Raw genomic sequence first — 12,428 nt, 5'->3', positions numbered from 1 at the left:
CTCTTATATGGGTGGAGGGAAAAGAGTAGGATGAAGGCCCAAAGTTATCTCAGGCTCAAACTATCATTTTAAGTCGTTTTTACCCTAAAATACAACCCGGACCTACTACAAACTTAAGATGGATATTTTTTTTATCAACATTAATATTATTTTACATGTAAAGCCGCATTTTTATAAAAACGGTTTTAAAATACAAATAAAATAATAAAATGGCTAATTAAATTATAAATGCCAACACGGAAAATTCGTGGGTGTTACAACTTTTGTATACTCGGTCGAAATGCTGAATACTGGAGTTCCTCGATTGAGAGCTTTATTTGCTCGATCGAGAGGAAAAGCTGGAGAAGACCTCGATCGAGTGGTCTGAATTCACTCGATCGAGAGGATTTTAGTTTTACACGGGCTTTAATGACCCGGGTTACTATTGTTTTGTTTAAGCTTTGTTTTTCCTATTTAAGCATACGTTAATTAGGTCATTAGATATTTTTTTCATATACTCTTCCTCTACTTTTGCTTCTAAACCTACTGCTTAATCTCTTAATCTCGTACTTTGCTTGTGGACTGATCTTTACGCCGAAATGATTTTAATTGTAATCACTCTTTCTTCCTTGATCTTAATCTTATTTACTTTAATCTTTGTTTTCTCTCTATTATTTCTGCCCTGATTTAGTTTGTGCTTAATTATCATTATTTCATCATGACTTTGATTAGTACACTTGTCATTATTATTGTTGTCACCATTAATATTATGAGTAGCTAATTCCTTTAATGTCGGGATTAGGGAATCCTTGGTAGGATTGTGACGACGTAGCAAATAGACTAGACGATTTATTTGTGAGAACCTGTCCCATAGCAATGTAACTGTAATATCAACTTAGTTGAGTGCACGCTTCTAAGTTACCTTTAATCTGGTTAATTTTAGTCCTGGATCGGAAGATTGAATTAAATAGACCTGCTATGAACAGTAGACTACCCTAATGAGGACGAAAGTTAAATTAGTGGAATTCTAAGATAGAAAGTGGACCGGAAGGACCTTTCCTGTATCCTTCTCACAGTAGATTGTCTAGGCTATTAGCAACTGAGTCGATAGACTACCATGGTGAACGGAAATCCTAGCATGCTTTCTCCTATTTGATTATCTTAATCGTATCTACTATTTTTATGCTCTTGTTTAATTCCTATTTCCCATAATCTTTTATTAGTTTAGAAATCAATAATCAAACCTCCATTTTGTGACCCAATAGACGGACCTTTAGCAGATATCATGGGTTCATAAGGGATTCATGGGATTTGATCATACAAACATGTTTCTTACTAGATGCAAGCAATTATTGTTGTGATGGATCGAGTTGGTTTATATCTTACAAACCTAGGAAGGTTTGGGTCCCGGAGCCGAATCGATTAGATTGTACAACACCTACAAGTCGACTTAATCCTCCATATCCAACTATATGCATGGTCTAATGAGACTCGAGTTGGTTTATGTCTTACAAGTCTCATTGAAAAGATAAGTGATGGCTGTAAATGCAAGGATTCATAGGCTTAGCATTTCATCAAACATAACATGTGCATAAGTTGAAATCACAACAAGCAAGCAAATTAATTATGGAAGCATATTAGATTAAGCATGAATCATTCCTCATGTTTATTTCCCCTAATTACCCATTAATCCAAGCTAAGAGACTACTCACTCATTATCAAGTTTGACATGCTAACAAGGTTGTCAATCATACTAACAAAACCAAACATGATGAACAAGTAAGAAAGATTAACAATAATTAAAACAAGGATTAAGAGAATTATACCTATGGAGATTCCAAAATAATAATGCGAAGAATAATAGAAGAACTTGATGATTGATGGAAGGTTGTCAATCTCCCAATAAACCCAATAATCTTCTAATTACCCAATAATAAACTTGAATTACTTAATAATAAACATGAACAATGATTAAGGAAAGATTAATGTATAATTTGTGAAAAGATTAAATGATAATCTATTCTATTCTATTCCTAATCTAATCTAAGGAAGGATTGATTTAACCTAATGAAAAACTTGATGGTTTGATTATTATAAGTGGGGTATATATAGTAGAGCTTCATTAGGTTAAGCAAGGGTAAAATAGTAAATTAAGAATGCTAATTGTTGGTAGGGAATCGCCGGTCTCAAGAGAGAATCCGGTCTCCTTTTCGCCGGTCTTTGAAAAGTATGCGCATCTCTAGTGGAACAAGAAGAAAACGAAAGTTGCTGTAAGGGAATCCGAGCGGATTGGTCACTGGACGCTCGGATTGTAGCAGGGGAAGACGAGCGGATTTGGACCAAGACGCTCGGATAAAAAGAGGGGAAGACGAGCGGATTTAAGGGGTGGACGAGCGGATTCCTTCAGGGGAGGAGCGTCTTCAGTCTCGGGATGAGCGGATTGGCGAACAGCTTCTTTGTTTGAGCTCGGATTGTAAAACGGACGTCATTTTCTCATCCGGACTCCTATTGGAGTGATTCGCAAGCCTAGATCACTTGTTTTTTTGATGCCGTTCCATATATCATATTTTCAGAGCCAAATGTGCAACCCTTGGTTCGGTTTTCGAGCGATTTCTTCTTGTAATGCCTTCCCTCTCGTCATTCTTACTTTTAACCCTATGATCCTTCTATATACTCTTTATTCCTACATCCTTGGTCATCATTATTGCCTCCTCTTCATACTAGTCCATCTAATATCATCAATAAGCTTCCAAATATGCAATAAACACGGGAATTTCCGCCTTATTATCTTCTTTCCAACAAAACATACGAAATGCACTAGGAAAGCAAAATAGAAAGCATTTGACGGATAAAATGGCTATGGAAAGTTATAATAGTATGCAAAATGGGTTCAATTAAGGGTCTAAATGTGCGCAAATAATGTTCACATCAAATATCCCCAAACCGAACCTTTACTCGTCCCGAGTAAAGAGGTGACAAAAACTAGACCTTTATTTAAGCTATCCTAATAATATAGCCGATATGAGACAATTAGCGGGTCTCACTCCGCCCCTTCAACTCACAACAAGACAACCACGAGGTAGGATACCTTCTTGCAAGGTAAGGTGGGTGTTGCCAAAATGGCGACACATCCAAACATTAAGCACACAAAATAAAGTAATGGATGCATCTACAAAAGAATAGCCACTTTCCTCATCTAAGTGGCGGAAATTATCTACAAGGGAAGCAATTCAAGGGTACACACTCCTTCATAGATACAATTTCTTCAAAGTACTAGGCCTAGAAGGATACCAATAAATCACCTCCAAGTTATGTCAAGCTAGGGTACCTTTGTCCTCAATCGTTAAATGCTTTTGTGAAGAATAGACTCCCTATGGTGTTAGAAACACTGGAGGATCGCGGAATTCCCCCTCTTGCCTAGACAAGAAGAAGGGTCGTCCCCTCTCTACCATTCACAAAAATGGATACGATGGATAAAGGGATCAATAGATATTTGAGTTTCATTTTGGGAGTTTGCTTTTGTTTTTATTTTCCCCCCAATTTCTTGTGGCATATAACATTTGAGAACATTTTCTTTTACCATTTCTTTTGATTTTTGGCTTTTCAACACTTGACAACTTTCAACTTTTTGCATTTTCTTTTTGAACATTTTCAAAGTCACCCCATATGTAGTGAGGGTGCCTTATATTTGAAACTTTAGGAGTCTATTTTTTCTCCTCTTTTCATTTGATGCATTTTGCAAACTTTCTTTCACATTTCTTTTCATTTCTTTGAACTCAAATCAATTTCTTTTTGTGCCCATTCCCTTTGATGGTAAAAATGTGGTAGAACATGGATGATGGATGCATGGTTTCAAGGGCCACCTTGGAATAAACGGTAGCCAAGGAGTTATCACACCACAAGGTACTCTTGACTAGGCCTTAATCCATGGGTCAAAGGATACTAGCATGACACATCCTAGGGTGTTTTACAAGTATTGAAACAAGCAAAATCTTAAGAAGAAAAAGCATCTACTAGGGCCTATATACACTTGTCAAGCTTCCCAAGTAGACGGTTTTACAAAATTTTTCTAACATGCAAACTACATGCCATGATGCAGCTAACATTTATACATCCTAATGCATATGATTCTACCAACTAGTGTGTCATATAAACTAAATGCAACTCCTAACAACACATAGATACACAAACCGCAACAACAAAAGACACCACATCCACCTTGACATGTAAGCCCATCCTCCTCATATGAATAATGAAAAAGAAATGGAAAGGAAATAGAGATTAGAGCGATCATACCAAGCGGTCTTCATTTTCCCTTGCTAATGCCTCAAATGTAGTGTTGTATCTATGTGAGAAGAGAACAAAAGCACAAGTATATACAATTCTACACTACTAAATTAAAGAATATGTTTTTGGTTTTTTAAATTTTCAAATTTTTATGGATTTTTGTTTTAGGAAAATTAAAAGACATATTTTTGTGATTTTTTGAAATTTTTCATTTTTTATGCATTTTTGGAATATAAATTCCCACCCCCCACTTTATTTTGGACATTGTCCTCAATGTACATGTAGGAGTAGGAATGAAAAAGAAAGACATGTTTTTGGATTTTTGATTTTATGGAAATTGAAGTACAAATGCAATGATATGATATGAATGAATGCATCCTCTAACTAAATGCAATTCTATATGACATATATAACAAATGAATGCAATCTAAACTATATTATATGATGCATGATTTCTAGTAAATTATGGTCACTTATGATCAAACCTCCCCAAACCGATTTAAACACTATTTCGAGTGTAGAAATGAATAGGTTTGGCCATTAGTGACTATGCATGAATTCTAATCTATATGCACCTATCTACATGAATCATGTGAGAAATATTACAATGCAAACTATACTAAATGCATATATACAAATTAATGGTTATTGAGGAACTCCATTAAACCAAAGATTATTAATGAACAATTTCATAGAAGATTATCACTAGCACTCACAACACGTAGAAGTCGGTCAAATTCTTGGGAGTGAGAAATAAATAGGCATGGATAACAACACAAAATTATGCAATGAAATAATGTCCAAATAAGAGACCGAACAAGCATGTCAAGAACATTATGACAAAAATTATAAGAGAAATGACGGATGGAAGGAACATGAAATGGGTAGTTGGTTGGCAATTCACTCAACTCATCCTCCAAATAGTCAAAATCACCACATTCAATGCAAGTACTCTCATTATCATCCAAGGTTATTTTAAGGGTGTCTATTTGGGGTTCCCAAACGTCCTCATCATATTCCTCATCCCAATAAGGTCCATTATCAAAGGGGTTGTCGTAACAAGGCTCACCAAGTTCAACACAATTGTCTCCCTCAAATATGTCATCCTCAAAGGGTGAGTTTTCTCTCAAGCTCACATCCATATCATTCTCACTTTGCCCATCAACATCAAATTCCATGGAGGTTAATTTCATTGAAACTCAAGAGGAGTAGGATGACGGCATCCAAGCATTAGTTTCACAATCAAGAATGTACTCCTCCTCATCTAGCACTCCATCTTCCCAAGGTGGGGTAATTTTGTGGGCAAAGTGGATTGGCTCAAGGTTATAGGAAGGTTTCTCATCCTCACAAATCTCATTTTCATCATAGTTTTCCTCAATGAATTTTTGAAATGTGCTTTTTATCGCTTCTATACCTTCCTTGGCACTTTCAAATATGTCATGTATAGTTTGCTTGAGACAATGAATGGTCATGAACTCAACAAATTCCCAAAATTCCTCACAACTCATCTCACAAATTCTACCACCACTCAAGTGAAATGCCAAGTTGCGGGTTTCAAGGTTCATGCCATTATAAACAACACAACATGCTTCATAATTTGAAAGAGTAAAACCATGATGCCAAGCATGAGTCATATAATCTGCAAATCTTGCAACATATTTATCAAATGATTCATTTTCATATTGCCAAAAAGTGAATGTAGACATGTTGAGCATGTGAAATAGAACAAGTACAATAAAACTCAAGAAAAAGAAGCACAATAAAACTAGACAAAAGAACAATTCAAATAAACAACACCATCCCCGGCAACGGCGCCATTTTGATGGGTGATGTCGTCGGGTCACATCCAATCAACCACATTTATAATACTCAACAAACAACTAGTTAGCGGTAAGTCGAGGTCAATCCATGGGACGGTGGGTTACTCAAATTATTCAATCTAATTATGGTTGTGCTAGGGGTTGTCACAATTATAATGGGTTGATGATTCTAATCTAATAAAAGCAATAAACAACCTACAAAAGGAAAGATGTAAACAAATGACTAAAAGTGGTAGGATATCATGGGTTCATAAGGGATTCATGGGATTTGATCATACAAACATGTTTTCTACTAGATGCAAGCAATTATTGTTGTGATGGATTGAGTTGGTTTATATCATACAAACATAGGAAGGTTTGGGTCCCGGAGCCGAATCGATTAGATTGTACAACACCTACAAGTCGACTTAATCCTCCCTATCCAACTATATGCATGGTCTAATGAGACTCGAGTTGGTTTATGTCTTATAAGTCTCATTGAAAAGTTAAGTGATGGTTGTAAATGCAAGGATTCATAGGCTTAGCATTTCATCTAACATAACATGTGCATAAGTTGAAATCACAACAAGCAAGCAAATTAATTATGGAAGCATATTAGATTAAGCATGAATCATTCCCCATGTTTATTTCCCCTAATTACCCATTAATCCTAGCTAAGAGACTACTCACTCATTATCAAGTTTGACATGCTAACAAGGTTATCAATCATACTAATAAAGCCAAACATGATGAACAAGTAAGAAAGATTAACAATAATTAAAACAAGGATTAAGAGAATTATACCTATGTAGATTCAAAAATAATAATGCAAAGAATAATAGAAGAACTTGATGATTGATGGAAGGTTGTCAATCTCCCAATAAACCCAATAATCTTCTAATTACCTAATAATAAACTTGAATTACTTAATAATAAACTTGAACAATGATTAAGGAAAGATTAATGTGTAATTTGTGGAAATATTAAATGATAATGTATTCAAATCTACTCCTAATCTAATCTAAGGAAGGATTGATTTAACCTAATGAAAAACTTGATGGTTTGATTATTACAAGTGGGGTATATATAGTAGAGCATCATTAGGTTAAGCAAGGGTAAAATAGTAAATTAACAATGCTAATTGTTGGTAGGGAATCGCCGGTCTCAAGAGAGACTCCGGTCTCCTTTTCGACGGTCTTTGAAAAATATGCGCATCTAGTGGAGCAAGAAGAAAACGAAAGTTGATGTAAGGGAATCCGAGCGGATTGGTCTCGGGACGCTCGGATTGTAGCAAGGGAAGACGAGCGGATTTGGAGCAAGACGCTCGGACAAAAAGAGGGGAAGACGAGCGGATTTAAGGGGTGGACGAGCAGATTCCTTCAGGGGACGAGCGTCTTCAGTCTCGGGACGAGCGGATTGGCGAACAGCTTCTTTGTTTGAGCTCGGATTGTAAAACGGACGTCATTTTCTCATCCGGACTCTTATTGGAGTGATTCAAAAGCCTAGATCACTTGTTTTTTCGACACCGTTACATCTAGCATATTTTCAGAGCCAAAGGAGTAACCCTTGGTTCAGTTTTCGAGCAATTTCTTCTTGTAATGTCTTCCCTCTCGTCATTCTTACTTTTAACCCTATGATCCTTCTATATACTCTTTATTCCTACATCCTTGGTCATCATTATTGCCTCCTATTCATACTAGTCCATCTAATATCATCAATAACCTTCCAAATATGCAAGAAAGACGGGAATTTCTGCCTTATTATCTTCTTTCCTACAAAACATACGAAATGCACTAGGAAAGCAAAATAGAAAGCATTTGACAAATAAAATGGCTATGGAAAGTTATAATAGTATGCAAAATCGGTTCAATTAAGGGACTAAATGTGCGCAAAAAATGATCACATCAGTCATCAATCCATTGCCACTGTTTTGATCCACTTATTCGTCGCCACGTCATCAAGTGAAATTGTGGTAGAAAACTACCCAAACAATTACCGTCAAAGTAGTTTCAATCCATTTGCTCCTTGAAATGATGAGAATTAATTTCCCCTACAAAGCCGGACTGGCAGAAGTCTCATCAATCACGGCGCTCACTCTCTTAACTACCCTTATCCCCTTCCCCACGTCTTTCCTTCTCAACTTCCAAGACTTTCTATTTTCAACTTCCCTCTCTATAAATACCCCCCAACCTCCCTTGCCTCTCTATTTCTTCTTTTCCAAAAAAACATCCCTTCTCAGGTACTTTCTCCCTCTTTCTTCTCTTTTACTCTTAATTTTCTCTTCACCATGACCAAGAAATCCACTCGTCGCCCTTCTCCTCATCCCTCCCCGCCACAGTCCAACTCCTCTAACTCCTTCGAGACCACTGGAGTTCTCTCTGAGTTTTATTTATGTGACTCCTGCTATGCTCACTCTGATGTTTCAGAGGTGAGAGAGAAATTTGTGTTGGGTGAACAGGTGACGATTCGTCTTCCCCAACCCGGCGAATTGCCTGACTTTTACTGCCCTGGGTAGATATGCTTGTACGAGTATCCATCTCAGTTGGGCTTTTCATTCCCTCTTCCTCCTTTAGTTCAGCGAGTCATTTCTTTCAATAAGCTGGCGATCTTTCAACTTAAGCCACATGCATGGCGTGTTCTCATTTCGTTGTGCATCCTGGATGAGGACTATAATTTGGCTCTGAGTTTTGGTGATCTGGTGGCGCTGTACACCTACCGATCCGTCAAGCATGGTCAAGTGACCCTTAGATCTTGTAACAAGATGAATTCCGGGGTGATCCATCCTCCCAATGTGAGGGATGAGGGTTAGTTCAAGCGTTTTATCTTTGTGAAAATTGACTCCATCTCACCTACCCCTAGCTACTTGTTTGACAAGTGGGCTTCTGTTGAAGGTACTCTCTGTTTGTTGATGTTCTGCTTTACCCTTTTGATCTCACTGTTCTTACTTGCTCTTTCTCGTAGATCTATTGTAGCCGACTCCCACCAAGGATCTTTCTGTTGTGACCAGGCTCCTCAGTCTCCCTCCCCAAGCCAGGACTTTCCCCTCCCTCCTTTCCTCGCAGCCCACAGGCTCCTCCTCTTATTCACTCAGGGTGGATGAAGAAGTAGAAGATCAGGAACCACATGAAGAAGAGGAGGAAGAAACTTCCTCTAACTTAGAAAAGGACCCTGAGACGAAACCGTCAATGTCATCTGGTGAGGCTTTTGTCCTTTGTTTTTTCCGTCTGTTGGGATTGTCTTATACCGTGTAATTGGTGCAATGACCATTTTTCTTAGGTAAAACTCCATTCTGCCTTGACTCTATGATGGGGATGAAGAAGAGAAAGCATGCATCCTCTACCCCTAGCCTGCTCCTAAGAAGAAACCCGTTCCTGCTCCTAAGCCGGAACCAAAATTTGTTCCTATAACACCCCCATACACCAAGGTGCCTTACCAAGACCACCTAATGTGATACGTGCCTAATGAGTAGTCTTTTTAGCCTATTTCAGCACGTATTTCTATGCATTTTCATATTGTTTTTATGATATTTTGCCCCGAATTGGCTACTTTGGTTCGTTTTGTCCATTTTGTAGAAATGAACGCGAAAGTAGTGGAATCGTACCCTTTTTCGTCCTTTTTGCATGCATTTAGAGGAGACGGGATTTTCCAGAGTGAGTTACTGTGTTTGGAAGCATCGTGGCACGAATTACGAGGCATTTAGGCGAGGACGTGAGCTGAAATGAAGTCTAGTCACTCGATCGAGCTGTTTTCCACTCGATCGAGTGGTTTCTACACCCCTAGTTGGTCGATCGAGTAGTTTACTACTCGATCCTTATGCCGCAGAAAGAGCTATTACTCGATCGAGTAACTTTCCTGTCGATCGAGCTGTTTTGGATGAAGAGTTGGTCGATCGAGTGGTTTTAATCCACTCGATCGAGTGGTTTTGATGGGTTTGGGCTTTAATTATCCCGTGTGATGTTTTATTTCGCTAAACTCTTTTCCCTTGCTATTTAAGCACGCTTTACTAGGTTAATTATGATAATCTTTTATATTATCAAACACTCTACTGTAAACTTTAGAACGCTGCTTTATTCCTCTCTACTGTTACCTTATTTCGGGATTGCTTTTACTCGGATTTTGTGTTCTTTACGCCGGATTCGCTTGGATTGTAATTCCTTCTCTCCCTTTAATAATAATTAAACGTTTGTTTGCTTTAATTTATCGTTTGTGTTATTACTTCTTTTGCCCTAATTTTCCTTATTGCAATTTATTGTTTATTTATAATGTTTACTTTGGAAAATTGTTTCTTTGTTAGTTTAATTAACGATATGAGTAGCTAAACTCCCTTCATGTTGGGATTAGGGAATCTGCGGTAGAATTATGACGACGTAGTAAATGAATTAGACGAATTGATTATGAGACTCTGTCACTATGGCAATTTAACTGTATTTATCCGACCTAGTTGAGTGCACGCTTCTATGTCACCCTTTAATCTGGCTAAAATTAATCCTGGATCGAAAGATTGGACTAAATAGGCCTGCTATAAACAGTAGACTACCCTAATGAGGACGAAAGTTAAGTTAGTGGTATTTTAGGATAGAAAGTGGACCGAAAGGACCTTTCAACATCCGTCTCACATTAGTTCGTCTGAGTCATTTACAGCTGAGTTATTGGACTACCGTAGTAAACCGAAATCCCGACATGTCCCTCTCTTATTGATAGTTTAAACCGATTTTCTGCCCCTATTGCTTTTGTTTTTATTTCCTTTTCCGTTCAAACTTCGTAGTTTAGAACCAAATTCAAACAACCCCCCAATTGTTACCGTAGGATTAGAATTAGACAGCTATAATTACATTACCTCCCTGTGGATTCGATACTCGACTGCCTCTACTATATTTTAGTTGAGACCGTTAGGTTTTATCTTTGATAGGGTTGCGATAGCCGTGTCAAATTTTGGCGCCGTTGCCGGGGAGGCAATTGTTCTAATTTTTGGTTGTCTTTATTTTAGTCTGTTTTTTAGTTTAAGGGACACCCGTTCCTTAGACTATTCTTATATCCTATTTGTAGTTTCTTCTTATGCGCAGGTCACAAGGTGGTGAATTATTGCCTTATAATCCTGAGCTTGAGAAATCTTTGCGCGAGTTGAGACGATCACAAAGGGTATTACCGACAGAGGAAGAGCTAAGTACTCTGTCAAGCTTTCATGAGAACGAGCTGTTCGAGGAAGATCCACCTTCATCTCCAGTTTCCAATTCATCTGCTGAAACAGTCACTTCTCCGGACTTTCTAGAAATGGTCGAAGAAGCAACCATCGCCAGTCACTCCGAACCGACAGCAGCAAATCTCTATAAGGGATTTGTACTACCAGGGGAGGCAAGAAAATTTGAACCAAAGCCTTCTTATATCAACTTGGTTGAAAGGAACCATTCGGGGAGCCGCAAATGAAGATGCAAATAAAAGCACATGGAGACCTTTATCGATTATTGCTGCTCCATACCCCCACCAACTGGCGTGACACCGGATCAAATAAAAGAAACCATGTTTATCTTCTCACTCCACGATGCTGCAAGGGAGTGGTAAAGGGATTTGGACCGGGCTGCTCACGATGTAACTGACTGGAATTCACTGTCTTTAGCATTTTATAAGAAGTACTTTTCTGCATCGAAGACTATTGCCATTAGAGCTCAGATCACGAGCTTTAAACAAGGGCCTGACGAGAACTTTCACGAGGCATGGGTCCGCTTCAAGAAGTTGGTGCGAACCATTCCGCACCATGGGTTCGAAAAGTGGAGTCTATGCAATCAGTTCTATAACGGGTTGTATGACGATCAGAGGGCTATTTTGGATGCTGCAAACAATGGCCGATTTGCTGAGAATATGGGAGAGACTAAGGGGTGAAAGATCATTGATGATTTGGCCACCCATAAGGTTGAATATGGGAACTCCAGAGGTAATCAAAGAAGAGCTGCAGAATCTTCTTCTGTCGCTGCACTTGAAGCTCTCACTGCAAGATTTGATAAATATGAGCTGGGAGGAGCTTCCAAAGGAGGGATGTATCAGGTGAATGTTGTGTCAGACGGTCCTTTCGTCTGTAGAAGATGTGGAGGAGAGGGACATGTCTCAGATCATTGTCCCAACTCCTATGAGTCTTGTGCCGCCTTCCAACATTACAGGCAGAACAACACTTATTACGAGCCGAACGTCCATCCCAATTTGAGGTGGAGTAGTCAGAATGTGCTCAATCCCACTGCTCCTCCGAATCAGCAGCAGCCGTATATTACTCCACACAAGAATCAACAAGGCTTTCAGAAGCCTCCTTCTTTCAATCCTCCTAACCATGGTGCATCATCTTCCGTTGGGGTGAATGAAATAGGAGAGATTAAG

The sequence above is a fragment of the Silene latifolia genome, chromosome Y, assembly GCF_048544455.1.
Source record: "Silene latifolia isolate original U9 population chromosome Y, ASM4854445v1, whole genome shotgun sequence".
Taxonomy (NCBI): Eukaryota; Viridiplantae; Streptophyta; class Magnoliopsida; order Caryophyllales; family Caryophyllaceae; genus Silene; species Silene latifolia.
The sequence above is the reverse complement of the archived record's forward strand: the minus strand, read 5'-3'. Positions refer to the sequence as shown.